Source organism: Callithrix jacchus, chromosome 20 (genome assembly GCF_049354715.1).
Source record: "Callithrix jacchus isolate 240 chromosome 20, calJac240_pri, whole genome shotgun sequence".
NCBI lineage: Eukaryota > Metazoa > Chordata > Mammalia > Primates > Cebidae > Callithrix > Callithrix jacchus.
In genome coordinates, this window is record NC_133521.1 from 37,001,419 (window position 1) to 37,018,938 (window position 17,520).

Consider the following 17,520-nt stretch of genomic DNA (forward strand, 5'->3'; position numbering starts at 1 on the left):
TTTCAACTAAGATTTTGGTATGTATAATTGTGTGTGTGTGTGTGTGTGTGTGTGTGTGTGTGTGTGTGTGTCTTTGCTGACTACTTGGTTAAGTAGCAGAGAGAAAATGTGCATGATTTCCATGTCGTTTCTCTCCCTGAAACTTCTCAATTATAATATTGGATAGCCTAGGACACCTGAGTTCCTTCCTCCTGTCTGGTCGGTCCTGAGGATGCATGTGTCTCTCTGGGCAGGGCTGGGAAGGATCAGTACAAGTGGAGTTTTCAGTCCCTCACTATTACCAACGGAAGACTGCTTTGCCAATGACAGAAGCCACGTGGCCCTCAGAGACAGAGTGTTATTTCACGAAAGAGCATTTTTATATGTTTTAGATTATTTAACAGGATAGGAAAATATTTACAACGTGGGGAAAAACAAGTCTGCAAAACAGACGCCAACTGACTTAACTACGTGAACCAAAACATCAATCGTGACCAGCTCATTGAGGTGGAAGAGATCAACTCCACTCTTTCTGCATTTCTGTGTTCTCCAGATTTCAACAATAAGCATGAATTGTTCTTTTAAATAAAAAAGTGGCAATAATGGTAAAAATAATAGGCATTTTTGTTGTTGTTGTTGTTAGATTATTTGTTGTTATGCTTAGTGTGTTGGCTAAAAAAAGTATCACGAAGTGTAATGTGATCCTTTGCATTTGTCAAAGGTCAAAAGGGAGAGGTAGCCCTCTCCTTCCCTGGGTCTCGTCTAGGGTTAGAGTCACTGAGATATGTCTCTCCCTGAGTGAGTCTCAGTATTCAGAGATTTCTGCAGAGATGATAAACAAGCTATAGGAAAACACAGGGAAAGATTTACTTTTAATTTGTTCTGGCTACTTAAACAAATAAATTTTTTCCTTCCCAGATTTCCTGAGAAGCAAATGACGTGTGGAGCATTTTAAACAGCAGTGACCATTTACTGAGCTAAGTGCTTCACGTACGCAATCTCACGTATCTCCGTTACTCAGTAAGGTAGGTACCATTTGCCTTTCAAATATTTATGTGAGAAGACCAGGAGCCGGCAATCAAAGGCAGAGCTGGGGTCAACTACAATTCTGTCTGGCATAAAAGTTCATCCTCTTTACCACAATGACATACATACATAAGTAGAAGAATTTAAAAAAGATGCAAGACATCCCGATTCTATTTTGGCATTATATTCTTTCAGTCCTTTTTCCTACCTACCATGTGCCAGGCTTTCTTCTAGGGGCTGAGATGATTGCAGTGATCTCAACATCAAAAACACTGTCATTGTGGAGGCCACATGCTCTGGGCGAGTCATATTAGGTACCAAGTACTAATTCTGGACCGTTTCTTTTGTTCAATTATCTAGTCCTCCATCAGGACTATACTGCTTTCCTATCTTCAGCTTCACAATACATTTTTAATATCTAGAAGGAAAAGTCACTTCCCATTGCTCTTTATTTCAATAAGTTCTTGCTTATTCTCACTTGTTTTCTAAAGACAGGGTCTCATTCTAACGCCTAAGCTACAGGACAGTGGTGTGATCATGGCTCACTGTAGCCTGGACTTCCTCAGCTCAGGTGATTCTCCCACCTCAGCCTCCTGAGTAGCTGGGACTACAGGTGGGCACCACCACACCTGGCTAATTTTTGTAGAGACAGGGTTTTGCCATGTTGCCCAGGCTGGTCTTGAACTCCTGGACTCAACGTAGGATCTGCCTACCTTGGACTCTTAACACGCTGGGATTATAGGCATCAGCCACAGTGCCTGGTCTATTCTCATTCTTTTCACCAACATTACAAAAAAACATTCTCATTCATATATCTGTGAGCACTTGGATGGATTAGATTCTTCTAAGATTTTTAAATCAAGGAAGTGTATTTGCTGGGTCAATGGGTGTATACATTTAAAATGCGTATCCCTTTCACCAGGTTAACCTCCAAAGGGGCTCATTCTGCTTTTTTCTATTTTAATATGGCTTTTTATCCTTTCATTATTGTCCCCAAATAGATCCTTGTATTCTGTGGATACTAACACTTTCATTTTCAAAAGTGTTACAAACATTTTCTGTTTATTATTTTTATTTTGAACTTAGTTAATATATTTTTTTTAAATGTAGAAGTTTTACAGTGTTTTGTAACCGACCTTATTGATCTATTTCTTTACTTTTTCCAGCATTGGGTTTTATGCTTAGAAAGATCCTCTACTGAGATGTAAAAGATCTCACTTTAATTTTTGTCTATAAAAGTGGTATAGGAAACAGACAAAAAAATGGATAACCAATTGTCCCGACAATATGTATTAAAAAGCTCTCTTTTCTCCCCTAATTTGAAATGTTACCTTCGTAATATACTAAACTCTCATGTATAACCCCTTCCACTTAGAACCCTATCACTCTATTTGTCCATTCTTGCAACATTATAATATTTTTAAGGAATATATTTTTATTTTTATTATTTTATTTTATTTTATTTTTTTGGGAGACAGAGTTTCGCTGTTGTTACCCAGACTGGAATGCAATGGCATGATCTCGGCTCACCGCAACCTCCGCCTTCTGGGTTCAAGCAATTCTCCTGCCTCACCCTCCCAAGTAGCTGGGATTACAGGCACGCACCACCATGCCCAGCTAATTTTTGTATTTTTAGTAGAGACGGGGTTTCACCTCGTTGACCAGGATGGTCTCGATCTCTTGACCTCGTGATCCACCCGCCTTGGCCTCCCAAAGTGCTGGGATTATAGGCGTGAGCCACCGAGCCTGGCCAGGAATATATTTTTATATGCAACAGAGAAAGCCAGTAGCCTCTCTCCCTATCAACTAGGGTTTTAAAAAAATCCATTTGCTCTTCTGCATATTAATTCTTCCAGAAAATCTTTGGATTCAAGTTGTCATTTAAAAATCATTCAGAGTCTTGATGGAAATTTCTTGGAATATACACTTTAATTTGGGTTAGGGTTATATTTTGAACCTACCATCTAAGACCTTGATATGTTTCTCCAAGTCTCACTTTAAAACATTTTTAAAAAGTAATAATTTTCTTCCACATTTCTTGCTAACCTCATCTCAAGGCATTTTAAAGTATTTCTTTTTATGGCAAGTGGCTGCTCCTTCACCCCACGCCATTTCCCAATATTTTATTGTTGATCGGTAGATGATCGATTTTATAATATAAAAACATTTTATTCTTTCAATTTCTTTCTTTCTCTTTTTTCAGTTCTCCAAGCTTGTGGTAATCAGAGTCTCCCTGGCTGCCTTCTACTGATGGACTTATAGGCACATGGCAGAAAGGATGTGAAATTTGGCACCAAAAACACATGTATTTGTGAACTTCACAAACTTCTGGTTTGTGGTCTATAAAGTAGGCATAATAGTAATTGTTTTTGTAGCTCTTATAAAAATTAGAGTTTATGTGTGTTTTGTTTATCTGTGTTGAATGTCACCCATCACTTTTTTAATGTAGATGGCCATGGAATTTTGAAAGAGTACTCAGATGATACTTTCTTAGGGGTGATATATTTAATTAGGTGATATATTTAGTTAAACCTCCAAATTTCAGTGGGTTAACACAATAAAATGCATTTTTTTTGAGACAGAGTCTCAGTCTGTCCCCAGGCTGGACTGCGGTGGCACGATCTTGTCTCACTGCAACCCCTGCCTCCCCGGTTCAAGCGATTTCCCTGCCTCCACCTGTCAAGTAGCTGGGGTTACAGTCACGTGTCACCAAGCCCGGCTAATGTTTTGTATTTTAGTAGAGATGGGGTTTCACCATGTTGGCCAGGATGATCTCTATCTCCTGACCTCCTGATTTGCCCACCTTGGCCTCCCAAAGTGCTGGGATTACAGGCGTGAGCCACCGTGTCCAGCCACATTTTTTACTTATAAACAGTCTATTGTAAATATTTCTACTCAGCTGTCTCTCTATGGAAGCTCTCCTCCAAGGGGACAACTTGGGAACCCAGTTTCCTTTACCACATCCTCCTCCACATCCTTGGGCCATGTCAGCTCAGCCAGCAGATGGGAAAGAGAGACCATGGCAGAATGCCTAGGAGGTTCTCATGTTCCAGGCCAGGAAGGTTGTTTGTAGCCTTCCCTCTCTTCTGCTGGCTTGAGCACAGTCACATGGTGCATCTAACTACAGAGGATGCTGGGAAATGCTGCCTAGCGCCGTGCCCAGGAGAAGAACTAGTTTGTTAAGTAGAAAGCAATCTCTGCCATAGGTACTATTTGCAGAAAGGGGAGAGGGCACTCAAGTTCATGTGGTTACTGTTTGGAGAGAGGAGAGACACCACTTGTGCCCATTTGGTTAGTCTGAAAACAGTCCAGGAAAATGGAGAGGATCCCCAGGTAACTGAGTCCCTTCCTCCTGTGCCAGTTTTCTCCATGAAACTGGGTGACCTATGGTTTCTTTTTAGCAAAACCAGCCCTACTATGATTTTTTGGATTGTTTTCTAGCTCGGTCTACAAAGAGGTTGGAGGACAATAGGCCAGGAGCCCAATGTGTTGGTCCAATTTATGAGAAGGCACCTGCCACCCCTTCCACAAGCCTGCCTTGTAAATGGAGTCTCCACTTTCTGCACCACCAAAGTGCTGCTGGCTCTCTCTGTTTCCCCCACCTCCCCGCACCTATCTGGGCCCATCGGCAATTCCTCCCCATGAAAATTCTCTGCCTTACTTCAGTTTTGGAAAAGTGATAATGACAACAATAGCCACAATGGCTACGCTTTTCTGATTCCTTACATTATACCAGGCATCGTGCAAACATACTCTGCACCAATTTCATTTCTTCCCACCAATTCTGTGAGGGAGGCACTTTTATGAATCCTTTTTTTAGGTGAGGAATGAGTAACCTACTGAACTCAACCTGATAAGTAACCTACTGAAGTCCACCAGTTGGTAGCAGACAAGATTTGAACACCAGGAGAAATCTGCCTGCAGAGTCCTCAGTGTGAATGACGACACCAATGAGTTTAGAAGTACTCCCCATTGCTCTGAGCTTAATGTCTAAACTTCTTACCCACCTAATAATTCCCTCTTGGTCTGGCTTCTGATTTCCTTTCTAGACTCACCTCTTGCCAAGGGTGTTCACACACAAATATACACATATGCATGTGCACAAACATACACACAAACATTCATACACATGCAAACATACACGTTCACACACGTGTATACAAACACACACACACACACAGATGTGTACCACAAAGGGAATTTCGTCCGCTAGGGCCATGCTAGCCTTCCATTTCCTCTCATTACCCATGCTGTCTGGCCTCTGGACCTATAGCTGCGCATACATATTGAACACCTACTAACTGCCAGGCACTTTGCTAGGTGCTGGGGATGCAGAAGTAAGCAGGACAAATCAATAACCTGCCTTGATAAAGTTTCTATTTTATGGAGGAAATAGATAATAAATAGAAGTCTGTATTTCCTGGTACTGCTTAGCATTATGAAGTTACATGAATCAGGGTAAGGGATTAGAGAGTGGTAGAGGATGGGCCTGTTTTAATTGGGGTGTTCAGAGAAGGCCCACTCTAGGAAGCAAATAGTTCAGTCAGCGGGAATCTCTCCAGTGCAATAAGAATGGTGGCCCCATAGAGCTGGGGAAGGTAGCCAAGCCCAGGCAGGAGAAAAGCAAATGCAAAGGCCTGAGGTGGAGATGACCTTTGCCTGTTGATGGAACACAGATCAGGGTCAAGCAGCTGGAAAGAAGGGAGCAAAGCAGCCTGGGCGGGGCGGCTCACACCTGTAACCCTAGCACTTTGGGAGGCCAAGGCAGCCCGGGCGGGGCGGCTCACACCTGTAACCCTAGCACTTTGGGAGGCCAAGGCCAAGGCAGCCCGGGCGGGGCGGCTCACACCTGTAACCCTAGCACTTTGGGAGGCCAAAGCAGCCCAGGCGGGGCGGCTCACACCTGTAATCCTAGCACTTTGGGAGGCCAAAGCAGCCCGGGCGGGGCGGCTCACACCTGTAACCCTAGCACTTTGGGAGGCCAAGGCAGCCCGGGCGGGGCGGCTCACACCTGTAACCCTAGCACTTTGGGAGGCCAAGGCAGGTGGATCACCTGAGGTCAAGAGTTTGAGACCAGCCTGGCCAACATTGTAAAACCCCATCTCTACTAAAAAGGAAATTACAAAAAAAAATACAAAAAATTAGCTAGACTGGGGGTGGGCACCTGTAATCCCAGCTACTTGGGAGGCTGAGGCAGAATTCCTTGAACTCGGGAGGCAGAGGTTGCCGTGAGTGGAGAGCATGTCATTGCACTCCTGCCTGAGCAACAAGAGCAAGACTCTGTCTCAAAAAAAAGAAAGAAAGAAAAGAAAACAGCAAAGCAGAAGTGGTCAGAGATAGGCCTGGATCATACAGATCCATGAAGGCCATGGTAGGAGTTGGTCTTTCACCTCCACACACCTGGGTAGTTACTGGATGGTTTTAAACCACATAATGACATGACCTGATTTACATTTTCATAAGATCACTCTCGCTGCTCTTGTTAAATGCCAACTTACCTGATGCCCTGAAAGTTTGCCTTCTAGCTCTGTTTTGAGACAGCAGGAGTAGATATCATTAACATACAATGACAATTGGATTTTAAAATTCCATGTCTCATATGAACTGTGGCAAACCCGTTCAGGGTTACAGGTGTGAGCCGCCCCGCCCAGGCTGCTTTGGCCTCCCAAAGTGCTAGGCATGACATCAATATGATCCAGCCACCATAGCAAATATACTCACTAGTCCTGAGTACATTTTGGAAATTGGAAGTGAGCATTTTGTAAAAGTCTGATTAGGACTAAGTTTGGCCTTCAGTCTCTAGGTCAAGTCAAATCCTGCTGGACCTGTTTTAAGTCAGGGCAGGTGGGCACATTTGACACTCAGATTAGCACTGGATGTGTAAATATATACATTTCTCAAAAACTTTAAGCCTCTTTTTAAAAATCTCTTAAAATTTTGTTTACCACATTTATTTAAAATATGGACCGATGTTTTTTTTTTCTTGATGTAGTAGGTACCACTGCGAACTTTGAAACACGGCTTATTTCTAATTTAGTTGTTTTCTGCAGGTGTGGCAGTCTTTGATGCACCATCCCACCCTAAAACAAATGCCAACTGACATTGCTTCTGTAAGGAGAGCGTTAGGAGACAAAACCCTGGAAAGAGCTGAGGCTTGCAAAAAACCCACAAAGGACGATAAAAAGGGCTTTCTGAGCTATGTTTGGAGGGAGAAGGAAAAGGAAGGGATCGGGAGCAGATGATGCAACCCAAACAGATGACACTAAGAAAGCAGAAGTTCTCCACTCTTATTTTGCTTCCACCTTCTCCCTTGAGGAACAAGGTCTTAAGGCTGGAAAGAATCAAGCACACATTGTGCAGAACAAATTGAAACATTAATTTTGGAAAAGGAGTACAGGGCTTTTGCATACACCAAGGATAATGACTCAGATGACTCCAAGGACTAGACAGGTAAATAAAAGCATGAAGTGTGTGTAGATCTGTCTCTATGGAACTAACTGAGAGGTCCAAGGGAGCAGGGAGCTGGGGACTTCAGCTCCTGCTCACTCTAGTCTGTCACACTGGCCATGAAGACATACAGAGTGTTGTCCAAGAATATATGACTGACTGTCCAAAGATTGTCCAAAAAATCCAATCTTTGATTTTTTTTCAACATAGGTCAACACCCGGAATGATTTCATGCTTAACCTGCCCAGATTTTTTAATGCCAGCAAGGAACTTAGAAGTTTTCAAAATGCTGTACAGACCCAAAGAACACTTGTCTGCAGAGTAGGCTCAGCCCAAGGCTGCCATTTTGGAAATTCTGCTCAAAATAAAATTCAGCTCTTCAGGGTACCTGGCAAATGATACAACTGAAGATCATGACAACTGGCAGGAGGAAGCAAGCTAACCATGGGTCAGAGGGGACTGTTGCTCAAGGTTTCTGAAGGGGTCAAGGTCGATTTCCCAAATTAGATTAGTCTCTGACCCTGATTCCAGCAAATTCCAGAACAGGTTACAGCAGATGGTGAATATGACAAGAAAGAAAGGCAGGGAACTTGGTTTCCACCATAGCTTGAGTAAGATCAAGGACTTTTTAAAAGGGCCACTAGACTAGAAGCTCAAGGAGATGATACGAAAGGACCTCAAAGGAATGTGACAATATCTCAGCAATGAGAACTGTGGTTGAATATAGAGTAAGTTTAGATGAATTTGTAGGTGGATAGACATCCAGATCTCAAACACATTGGTTACTGGATCAACCACCACCAGGGAGAAGGTCCTGAGCAATCATTCTATGAAGGCTTAACATTTTAAGTACAGTTGTCCTTGGGTATTTCTGGGGAATTGGTTCCAGGACTCCCACCAACCCTGATGATACCAAAATCCACGGATGTTCAAATCCTTTATAGAAAATGGCAATTTGGGACCCATGGATACAGGGGCTCAACTGTATTTTCATTACCTCTTGGATGAAGAACTGATGGCAGAACAGGTCTCAAAAACATATTTGAGGGCTGAGTGTGGTGGTTCATGCCTGTAATTCCAGTACTTTGGGAAGCTGAAATTGCTTGAGCCCAGGAGTTCAAGACCAGCTTGTGCAACATAGCAAGAACTGTCTCTACTAAAAATATTTTTAAAAAAGCTAAGTATGCTGATGTGTGCCTGTAGTCCCAGCTACTCGGGAGGCTGACCTAGGAGCATCTTTGGAGTCCCACAGGCGGAGGTTACAGAGATCCATGATCCCATGATTGCACCACCGCACTCCAGCCTGGGTGGCAGAGTGAGACCCTGTTTCAAAAACAACCAACCAAAGAAAAAAAAAAAAAAGAAAGAAAGAAAAAGAAAAGAAAAAAATACATACTTGAAAACACTTATTATTTTTAAAAATCAGACTGCTCTGTGTGTGTATGTTTCACCTTCACCATCACTAGCTTTGTGTCCTTGGCCAGATTACTTCATCTCTCTGACCTTCAATGTCCTCTCCAGCAAAGGCGGTGCTACAGTAGGGTCTATCTCACAAAGATATTGTGAAGAATGATTGGACTGGTGCAGGAAAAGAGCTTAATATAGCACCTCCCTTGGGAAAAATGCTTAATATATGTCAGCAGCCTTAATGATCACTGTTATTATGATTATGATGGATATATTTGCAAATATTAAATTTTTTGCAGATCTCCTGGGCTTGGCAAACTTGTATTCCTCTGTAATTCCTTCTTGGTTGAGTAAAAGGATGAATGAATGAATGAATGAATGAATGAATGAGTGAGTGAACACATGAATGAAGTTGCTATCCAGAGTGAGAATTTCAAGATAAGAAGATAAAGTAAAAGGTCTGGAGAGCTTTTCTGGCTTTTAGGGATCTCCTGACAAGTCCAGCCCCACTACCTAGAGCTTCTACAATCACTGATGAAACACAGGGTTATGTTCCCTGGATCAATGAGGTCTGGAATTCCTCTGGACCTCACTCCCCCTGGACTCACCCTCTCACACCTGCCTCAGCACAGGTAACTGAGGGGCACCTGGCAGGTGACACTCTCTGAAATCCGTGTGAATGAAGAATGACCCATGGGTTTAAATGAAGCCCGTTAATGCCATCCTGAACAGGAAATTGCCTCACCCTCAGTAATGGTGTTCTTCAGTTTTCATCATGTAAGACTGGTTAGGGCTTTGTTTTGAAAGGACAAAGAAAATATTAAAGCATCTCGAGTAGAGATCCTGGGATGAAATAAGAAGAATCCTGAATTAGATCCACCCTCTTGCATGAATAAAGGAGATCCTGGAGGGAACGTTTGGATCTTCCTCAGGCTGGCACCTTCTGCTGCCTGATGCTATCTACACAGCTGGTGGTCAGCAAAGGTTCTTGGAATGCATGTGCTGATTTCAAACGTTCGGCACATAAAGAATGGTGTGACGTTTGACAGCAAAAGCCTTAAGAGAAGACTGTATGTGTTTGAGTGCTTTGGAATCTCAGAAGACCCCCTAATGTGGTACCTTCTATACCATAGAGAATGATGATCTTATGCAAAAGATACCGGGTATTTTAAATCCATCACTACTCATGTGCATCTTCTCCCCTCCCCCTGACACCAGACTGATAGCTGCAATGCCCCACATGGACATGAATCTGTGGCTTTTTACCAATGTGGAAGGCAGAAGAGGGAACTATGGGGGAATCAGGTTTCCAGAGGGGAACAGAATCTTGGAGCTTGAGGCCTGGCTACTTCAGTCTCTGCTGTTCCCACCTTCACTCCTTCCCGCTCCAAGCCATGCCCCTAAGCTGAAGCTGGAAAGATCTTTTCAACTGTAGAGTACAATTTTGTTGCCACCACTGTTTAAAACATTCTTTAGTCTTTCCATTGGGCCTTGGCTGCTGATCAAACCCATTACATTGGCCTCCAAGGGTGCCTCCCAGATTCATGCTTCCTTTGTTACTTGTTCCTCCCTCCTTCAAATTCCAGCTCAATTTCATCAGGGGGTCCTCTCTGACCTCCCCAGTTAAATAAAATGCCCCTATGACAGCCTCTTACTGCCTTGATTATACGATCACCCTTGCATGTGTACCGCCTCACACCCTTCTAGATGGGAATCTGCAAGTGCAGCTGCTTTGCTCTCCAATGGCATGGATTGAGTGCCTGTTGTATACAAGGCACTGTGCTGGGTGTTTCACAGGCATTAAACAATCTCCCTTATGGCAGGCAATGAGCCTATGATTTAGGAAACTGAGGCATAGAGAAATCGAGTAACTTGCCTGAAGCCACACAGTTTGTAAGTAGGACCTGAACCCAGGTGATTCCAGAGCATCGGCCCTTAACCTCCAAGTCAGTTCTCAGAATGGGGTCCCTGGGAGCAGCAGCATCTACATTATCTGGGCCTTGATAGAAATGCACACTCTCAGGCCCCAGCCTGGACTTCATGAATCAGAAACTCTGGGGCTGGGGCCCTGCAATCTGTGTCCTAACAGGCCCCCACCTATCAGGTGATGCTGATGTATGCTCATGTTTAGGAACCACTGCTCTAAGTGTTATTCCCTTCTGGTTATAGCTCTACATCCTAGGCACTTAATAAATGTTTAAATATGGAGGGGAGGAAGAGAGGGAGAAAGAATGCAGGCAGGCAAACCTCCTCTCAAAGAATATTCTCAAGTAAGTGGATGATGCTGGGGGCGGGGGGTGGCCATGGCTTGACCATGCTTTAATCTCCAAATTGCAAAAACATTAACATTATTGATTGATCAGACATCAATCCAACAGAAATTTAATTAAATTAGAATGTGTCATGGAGCAGACCTGGCTGCATCATGCATAAATCTCAGGTAATAAGTTGACAAAGAGACAGCAGACATTGGTGCCTGGGCTGGCTGAATTTATTCTCCGCCATTTTCTCTTCCTGGGCTGCAGAGGGTCCTGCACATGCCCACAAGAAGGTACAGGTGAAATGGGGTGAGCTCCTGATTTATGACACCCACGGGGTCCCCAGCAACCCAGGCGTCCAAGAAGTGCTTTCCCCTGTGTGATTTACCGCTGCCCTGGGCCAGCCAGACGGCACTGGGGGGATGCCCCTGCCTGCATTCAGCCCTCGGCTAAAATGCTGATCCTGCTTAGGTCTCCTGGGTGAGAGGATTAGCACTTGGGGTGTCCTCACAGCAAATGTGTCCTCGGGAGGGAGCCAAGGCCGCGGAGGGTGGGAGACCCGCTCTTGTTTGGCCCGTCTGCTCTTGCCTCAAGAATGTATTTTGGTGTCAGTGAACGGCTGCACCTGCTGTCCCAGAAACAGGTCTGGAGCAGCCCCAGCAGGCTCCAGCCTCACAGCAAACCTGGCCTTAACCTGCTCAGCCCCAGCTCACCCTGGGCAGGCAGGGGGTGTCGGCATTGAGGGGCGGTCAGAGCCAGCTAGGAAGGTGCAGACTGTGGTGACGTTGCCCCCATGACTGAGTAGGTTCAAATCCTTTGGGGTAGAGGAAGGGGGTGGCTGAGGACAAGATAATCCAGGGGGCAAAAAAGAAACCAGAGAAGTCAGAGAAGCTCCGTGGAGCATTATAAATCACCCAGGCTATTCTTGTCCCTGGTCAGGAAGGCTGCATGGAGGAGACCCTTCTAATGGCGATCTCTTGTACTTAATTCTCCTGCTTGCTCTGATTGCCTTCAATCAATCTCGGACTCACACTTACTTTTTAATAGCCATCTTCCATATGAAGACTGATGTTGCTTGACAAGCAGATGTTCTGTAGAAGCTACAGGCTGTCCTCACGCTAGCAGGCATCTATTCCTTAGGCACCCTTTACACAGTCACATGTCCCAAATGCCCAAGTTCCCAAATCAAGCAATCCTCTAAAGCAGAGGTTGCAAACTGCAGCCCTGCAAGCCCCATCCAGCCCACTGCCCATCTTTGCAAATAAGGTTTTATGGGAACACAGCCACAGTCATTCATTCACATTGTGTGTGGCAGCTTTCATGCCGCAATGGCAGAGTTGAGCAGTTGGGACAGGCAGTCTGGACCACAAAGCCAAAAATATTTAATATCTGTCCCTTTACAGAAAAAGCTTGCTAATTCTTACACTAAATAAATGGTGAGTGGTTAAAAACATAAGCTCAGGATTCAGACAGACCTTGTTTGATGACTAATTCTCTCACTTAGTACCTGGGTGGCTTTAAGCAAGTAAAGTTACCATTCTGATTTTAATTTCCTCTCCTGTGAGTGGAGATGAGAAAATTATCTACATCACTGAATAATATGAAGATGAAATAAATTACAACCTAAAAAACAGTCATTGCAGAGTCAGGTATTTTTATATACAGGGTCTCATTTGAACTCATAAATCCCCTCATGACAGGGATACATTTTGTTCCCATCTTACAGACATAAGTTATCTTAAGTTTTGATAAGTGAATAAGGATGGGAACATATCATCTCTTCCTTGCTCAGAAACGTGGGGGCTGCTCCTTCCTCTCGCCATCCTCCAGGCTCTCAGGCCATGTCAGTAATTTGTAAAGAAAGACATTTCATCACAAGACCAGCACTGGCATTTTTCCGGGACGTGCTTACATTTGGAACGTGAAGAATGTCCCAATAGATCATGTGAGCGAGGGAGATAGGAACTCTGGTTCTGAGGAAGTGGGAACTTCCTTGAAATGTCCCTTTCCTTTGTCCTCTGAACCCCAACACTTGCCCTGCTTGGATCCTTGCCAATGAGGACGCCCATCCGCTTTTCCCTGGCAAAGTTGGGGGGTGGGTCCAGGGCAGGTCATGTTACTGAGCCCCCTGGGAGCTCAGCTCAGAGGGCCCAGGGAACCAGGGCTGCAACTGGGGCATAGCAGCAAGAGCTGCCCACTCCACTGCAGCCAGAGAAAGGGTTAGGGAAGCAAAGGGCCATGTACCCGTCCTCGCCACGAGTTTCTGGAGGGCAGCGTCCATGTCTTCCAATGCAAAAAAAATACTATTACTAAACAGCAGTAGCCCACATTGATTCACTCAGGTTCTGTACTAAGCATATTTTATTTAATTCTCATAGCAACCCAGTGGAATGTCCTGAGTGTTATTATTCTTCCCATTTATCAGCTGAGAAAACTGAGACCTAAAGAGGTTACAGAATTGGCTTTTGGCCGGGTGCGGTGGCTCACACCTATAATCCCAGCACTTTGGGAGGCTGAGGCGGGTGGATCACAATGTCAAGAGATTGAAACCATCCTGGCCAACATGGTGAAACCTCCTCTCTACTAAACCATACAAAAATTAGCTGGGCGTGGTGGCACGTGCCTGTAGTCCCAGCTACTCAGGAGGCTGAGGCAGGAGAGTTGCTTGAATATGGGAAGGCGGAGATTGCAGTGAGCCAAGATTGTGTCACTGCACTCTGGCATGGTGCCTGGCAACAGAGCAAGACTGTCTCAAAAAAAAAAAAAAAAAAAAAAAAGAACTGGCTTCATGTATGATAGGAAAGACAGCTGGAGTTCCATTGTTCAACATGACGCTGGGCCCACAGAAGGCACTTCCTCTGTAATCTGTTGAATGCGAGGATGGATGGGTGAATGGATGAATGAATGACAGAGGTTTAGCTGATGCCAGAACTTGCATGTTTTACTGCTATCTGTCACCATCTCTCATTCATTTCTGTATCCCAAGAACCTAACGCACTGAGAGGCACTCAAATTATCTAGTTAACTGGAAAAGAATGAATAAAGTGTCTTATATAATGCATGGAAGATAGTAGGTAGCAACGAAAGCTACCGTCACCCTCATGTTCATATCGCATCACCTCCCACTGTAGTCACCACAATCATTCTTAAAGATAAGTGCTGAATTGCCATGTCCATGCCACCTGTTTGTTTTTTGTTTTGAGACGGAGTCTCACTCTGTTGCCCAGGCTGGGGCACAGTGGCACGATGTCCACTCACTGTGACCTCTGCCTCCCGGGTTCAAGTGATTCTAATGCCTCACCCTCCCGAGTAGCTGGGACTACAGGCATGTACCACACCCAGATAATTTTTGCATTTTTAGTAGAAAAGGGGTTTCACCATGTTGTCCACGATGGTCTGGATCTCTTGACCTCATGATCCACCCACCTTGGCCTCCCAAAGTGCTGGGATTATAGGCGTGAACCTCCGAGCCTGGTTCATGCCATCTTTTAGGTCCACATTTGCTGGACTTTCCTACCTGGACTGCCTTCCTGCTGACCACTGTCACGCCTGTGGAGGGAGGAGGCATATCTGCAGGGTAGGATGGAGAGGCAGAAGGAGCAGCTTCCTGCCCCTGACAGCAGAGGGTCTCTGCCCATCCAACTGCTTACTCTTTTCCTTCCCCCTTATCGTACAGATCCAAAAGATCAAAGCACATCATGAAGATAGAACCCTCGACACTAAATTCTCAGCATTCCCTGTCATTTTTTCACACTTTCCAGATGTAAGAAACTGAGGTCTGGGCAGGGCACAGTGGCTCACGCCTATAATCTCAGCACTCTGGGAGGCCAAGGCAGTTAGATTGCCTGAGCCCAGGAGTTCAAGATCAGCCTGGGCAACATGTCTTTTGTAGAGACAGGCAAACCCCTGTCTCAACAAGAATTAGTTGGGCATGGCGGTGCACACCTGTAGTTCCAGATAATAGGGAGGCTGAGGTAGGAGGATGGCTTGAGCCCTGGAGGCAGAGGTTGCAGTGAGCTGAGATCATGCCACTGCACTCCAGCCTGGGCATCAGTGCAAGACACTCTCAGAAACACAAAAAACAGAAAACCCAAACAAGTGAAAAACCCCTGAGGTTTGATGATGTGATACGGTTTGCCTAGGACAGCTGACAAGTGGCCATGTCAGGAAGGTCACTATATAGGTAATCCATTTTCTTCTCTACTGATATGTGCTATCAGATTTTCCACAATGAGTACATTATAAACTATTATTATTAGAAGAAAAAAAACTTGTAACAGGTGATATGAGCAAAATCACTGACAACTCTGGGGAAAACGGCCTTGCTAAGTGCAGGCACGCTTCCTCTCTCATGCAGAAGACTAAGTGTAACTTGGTAGTTTGGAGAGAACCCACCGCCCCACCGCCCCCACCGCCCCACCGCCCCCACCGCCCCACCGCCCCACCGCCCCACCGCCGCACCGCCCCACCGCCGCACCGCCCCACCGCCCCCACCGCCCCACCGGCCCCACCGCCCCACCGCCCCACCGCCCCACCGCCCCACCGCCCCCACCGCCCCACCGCCCCACCGCCCCCACCGCCCCACCGCCCCACTACCCCACCACAATTTTTCCTTGCTTCTCCCCTGATGCAGCAGGCCGTGGCTTTAGGCTGACTTCTCTTTCTCTCTCTTTCCTTTGCTCTAGCATAGTTTATAAGGAGCCACCATACGTAAGCGTCTAGGGCAAATCTCATAGAAATATTTAGATGATTCAAATCCCCAGTCAATCCTCAAGCAGCTCAAAGGCTGATAATGGAGAGAAGAATAAATATATTACAGGGATAAACTGACAAAATGCCATTAGAGACCCAGCAATTCCACTCCCACGATTCTACCCAAGAGCAATGAAGATGCACGTCTACACAAAGACTTCTATGTGAATTCACTCACAGAGACATTATTCATAATAGTCGAAAAGTAGAACTATCCCAAATGTCCATCAACCAGTAAAGGGATAAACACGATGTGTTATAGCCATATAATGGAATGCTATTCCACAAGAAAAAGAACCAAATACGAATACATGGGAAAATGTCGAAAACATATGCCAAGTGAAGAAAGCCAGACACAAGGGGCAATGTTATATGATTCCATTTATTTAAAATGTCCACAGTAGGCAAATTTATAGAAACAGGAAGTAGATGAGTGGTCGCCTAAGGCTTGGAGGCAGAGGAGAAACGGGGAGTGAGTGTTCATGGGTATGGAGTTTCCTTCTGGGGTGGTAAAAATGTTCTAAAATTAGAGTAGGGTGATGACTGCACAGCTCTATAAATATACTAAGGCCCATTAAACTTCACACTCTAAATTGGTGAATTTTCTAGTATGTGTGTAAATTGTATCTCAATAAAGTTGTTAGAAAAGAAAGAAAGGAAAAAAAAAAAATCCCAGCCTTGGAGAAGGAACAAGCAGTAAAAGAATGTGAGTTCCCGTCCTGGACAGATTTGGGTAGTCAGTGATTGAACCGATGTGTACTGAGGCCTGGTACCATATGGGCCATCAGCCAGTGTGAAAGGAACACAATTCTGCCCTATGGCAGGAAGGACTGATCCTAAGCAAATAAAATAACACACTGCAGGTTGTGATAAGGGGAATGAAGAAAAGCACAGTGAGGGGACATGGAGTTGGGGATGCCTTTTTTGATGGTGTCAGTGCCCATCTGGTTGTTCACACCCCTGCCTCAGTGTGGGGACAGCCCAGACACATTCTGGGAGGAATAGCCATGGCAGTCATTTCCTCTTTGGGGGGGGGGGGAATCCTCATTTCTCTTTGCAGGCCCCGGATGTCTGCATGCCCACAAAAGGAATGAATGCAGCAACCATCTCAAGATGCCAAAATCCACTGGGGCAACCCAGACATTTAACATAACAGGGATGGCTCCAAGAACTTCACTCCTTTTAGCAACTCAAGGTCAGTCCTAGAGGAATGGGGCAACCGCCGGGCCTCTTGAAGCAGGAAGGACACAGTCGTAGCTGCTCGTGGGTGCAAATGACCAGTGGAAGTTGCCCTTTGCAAAGAGTTGAGAAAACCATCCGAAATGCACAGCCTACGCCAAACAATGTCATATAAAATAACACGGAGAAAGGACGCATCTATCAGCCTCCTACCCCCTGCACAATTCAGGGCGTGCAGACCTCAGCCTCTCTCCTGAGCTCAGGCACTCCAGAGCAGGCTGTGGAAAGGGCACGGGGTGAGCATGTCTTTATGACATTATTGATTTATTCTCCACCTGCAGTTAAAAACCATGCTCAGGCAGACAATAAAAATAAGTACTTAACCGTATCGCGAGCTCTGCCGACTAAAATGGATTTTACACTTAAAGATACAGCTGATCTGGGTGATGGTTTTAATGGCATTTTTGAGTTT

The 17,520-nt window shown here is 45.1% G+C and overlaps 1 protein-coding gene and 1 long non-coding RNA gene across 2 annotated transcripts in view; one reads left to right on the forward strand and one right to left on the reverse strand.

Annotated features, from left to right (window-relative positions):
- MAF (MAF bZIP transcription factor) overlaps positions 1-17,520 on the reverse strand; it is a 414,668-nt gene that overhangs the window by 266,625 nt on the left and 130,523 nt on the right. The gene's annotated exons all lie outside the window — the stretch shown is intronic.
- Positions 693-9,161, forward strand: LOC118149750 (uncharacterized). Its single transcript, XR_004737426.3, has 3 exons — positions 693-1,004; positions 3,209-3,352; positions 7,056-9,161. It is a non-coding gene; the product is annotated as an uncharacterized LOC118149750 (long non-coding RNA).